Raw genomic sequence first — 3554 nt, forward strand, 5'->3', positions numbered from 1 at the left:
TCCAAGGAGATTATGTTGAAAAATAAAAAAAAATTTACCCAAAAAAAATTGTTTTTATACTTCATTCTAAGGACTTATTGAACTACCCTCGTAACTTGAAAAAATTTTGAACATCTCTTCTTGAAACAAGTCTTTGTTCAAGATTTGCAATTGAAGATACTTTAATTTTTAATATTTGCAATTTATCATGTAGTTTTGAATGTTTTCTTACATAATTCAATTTCAGATACTCGCAAATAAATACTCCACAATATTAAAAATGTATCAATAAAGTTCTAGATAATTTTGAAGATCTAAACTTAAATTTTCAACTCTACATCTTCCAAATTGAAAAAATTTGTATTGTGTATCATCAGAATTGAAACTGTTTTAATGATGAAACTTACATAAATTTCAACGTTTAATTTGAAAAATTGTAAACTTTTCCATCTTAAAAATGTATAAATAAAATTTCTTAAATTTGAATGATTTTTAAGGTAATAAGTAAAGCTTTAAATTTCAATTCATCCAAATTGAGCAGGTACCAATTTTCAAAATATAAACAATTTAATTAAATTGTCTGAATAATTTTTTATAATAATTAATTAAATTGATTTATTTTTCAATTCAATTAAATGGTGCCGTATTATTCAACTAAAATTTTGATTAGTGGCTAGATTCGTTGGCCTTCGCTGATACTACATACATACATACCAATACATGCTGAAAATTTTTTCGATAACTAGAATAGTTTTAAAAATGAGACAAATAATAAATTTTCTCATAAATTAATTAAACCCAGTTTCATACTAAATACGCGGAAAACTATTTATGCATCCCACTTAACGGAAGAAAAACCTAAAAATTTAGTAGGAAAACCTCTAACATGACAAAAGTCACTAAAATGGCAGCATAGAGGCTTACGTGAAGGGCGTCAACTTCGATTCATTGTAATTAAATTTTTAATTTCCCACTTAAAGGAAATCTTATTTTATTTTGCAATTTTACGAACCAATATTTATTAATAAATATTAAACGACAATGAGGACTCTAAGTAATTTTAAAATACGACGTTGGAGTTTGCCACAGATATGGATTTGAAAGTTGTTTAATTAATTAAAAAAAAACCAAGAGTCATATCAAGAAAGTAAAAACACCTCTGGATTGGGCTCGAAAATATCTCGGTGTGCATTTTGCGTTTTTTTGTTTAAACAGTTACGTCATTTGTTATCTTTCTGCAATTTTTATAAACAAAGTATGCATCGGATCGAAAAACCAAGTTCATCATTGCATTCCTCTCGAAAATATCTAGATGCGCATTTTTTTTGTTTTTTTATACCCGTTTCTTAAACAATTAGCGCATTTGTTGCTCAGCGCACTGCTGCTCCGTGCCCGTAGATATGGATTTAAAATTTGTGTAATTATTAAAAAAGCTAAGAGTCATATAAAAAAATCCGAGACGAATCTAGAGGTGTTTTTACTTTTTTGATATGCGTCTTAGTCTTTTTAAGTTAATTACACAAACTCAAATCCATATCTACGGGCACGGAGCAACAGTGCGCTGAACAAAAAATGCGCTAATTGTTTAAAAAATGAGTTTAGAAAAAAGAAAAATGCACATCTAGATATTTTCGAGGGGAATGCAATAGATCACTTGGTTTTTCGATTCAATGTGCACTTTTGGTTTTTTTTAAATTAATAACACAACTTTTAAATCCATATCTGTGGAAAACTTCAACGTCGTGAAAGATTAGGGAGGCGATGGAAGATAGTAAGATACTGCGTGACTATCGGTTTACCAAACTGTCAAATAAAGTCTAACGTAGCAAAAATGAAAATCTCGCTTACAGTGGACAAACTGTCATAAAATATGCAGGAGATTATAACATAACCAAAATTAATTTTTCTCTAGAATCCATTTAAAACTTTGCCAAACCTTTAAGTAAATAATACATTTTTTATCTAGAAAGAATAACCGAAATTTATCATTCTGTAACCGATTTTGAGGGAATTTTTGCCGTTGCATAATTTAAAGTTGGCTTGACTTTACATTTGCAAACATTACTTAACAAGCATGGAACTTTATCTAATTTTTCCTGAATGTGCGACAGAATAGTTTTCATTAATTACACCACGTGCATTAATGATTACTTTTGAAAATCTTTACTGTACATTTGGAAAATTTAATCTGCATTATTAAAGTTTACCCAACTGTCATTTATTCTTTAACATTTCGCAAGATACAAATTATTAAAATAATGTCAAACATTCTCTTTTTGGTCTATATATCCCAATTATACGTAAAAGTTCGGTAAATTTTCCTAACCAAATTTTCTCCGTGTACATTTTCAACCAAAGAAACATGTCTTTTTTACCATGAAAGATGAATTTTCAAAAAATTGCAAAATTACTGAATTTATGTTAATTAAATAACATTTTTGTTGCCACCTACAGGAGGACATGTTAGCACTATAAAAATTAGTCATATCGTTAATTTGAAAGTCCCCTGAAAGTCGGAAGAAAAGATATTTCTTATTTTGTAGTACTTTTAGAGGTTAGATGATTATGCTTTGTAATTTAATTCAATAAATATCAGTCTCAAATTTGAGTAGATTTGATATATTTGAAATATTCTTATCATGTCTTTAAAACCAGTGAATGATAACCAACAGAAGGAAGTTTTTATGGTATAATACGCATTTTTTATTGAAGCCCGTGTTGCTATAATTGCTTTCCTTATTTCTATGCTATCGCCTTTCACGAGTCTTTAATGTTCAGTATCTTTTTAATTGATTTTGGATTTCCGAACTTCAAAAATCACTCAACGACATCCCCGAATGAATGTGACAAATTCGTGAACTGATGAAATAAACATAACCACACAATATCGAAGGTATTCCTTTTCGCCAAAAACTTAGTCTTTTCTTTGAAAAAAACCCATAATTATACAAAATGATGTTGCTTAATATCTAAAGAAACTAAATTGCATAATATTTCTTACAAATAACTTTCTAATTTCTTTTAAATTCAAAATCAATAGCGGTGTTCTTCACTGAATGTAGGGTGTCGTTCACTGGAAATATGGTGTCCTTCACTGAATTTGAATAAATTATTTTAAAATAAGTATAACAATACTTTGGCAAAGAATAATTATATTACAAAGTACTGTCTGATAACTGAAAATCTGTCCTTTCAGATGAATTCATCTTCGTTACCAAAAAATAAGCATATAAATTAATATTCTCCTTTTTCAATTTTTTTTAAGGTGTCGGTAATACCTATGTTTACCCTGTATGAATTTTCTATCAAATAATTAAATTTTTTCCTGAAAGGTTGAACTTTCTACAAACAAGATTAGATTTCTGCCCAAAAAGACGACTTTTCAACAAAATACATGAATTCTCTACCAACGACTATCTCGCTTATAACACGCAACCCGACATACCCGGCCGATTCACGGGCCCAGCATCCGTCCGCCGCACAGTGGGGTGAAATCGGAAAACGAGGTTCAAAATGACATTTAGAACGCAATTATGCACCGATTTTAGAATTTTTTTTTTTTGAAAAATTCAGAA

The sequence above is a fragment of the Belonocnema kinseyi genome, chromosome 6 (assembly GCF_010883055.1).
Source record: "Belonocnema kinseyi isolate 2016_QV_RU_SX_M_011 chromosome 6, B_treatae_v1, whole genome shotgun sequence".
NCBI classification, from domain to species: Eukaryota; Metazoa; Arthropoda; class Insecta; order Hymenoptera; family Cynipidae; genus Belonocnema; species Belonocnema kinseyi.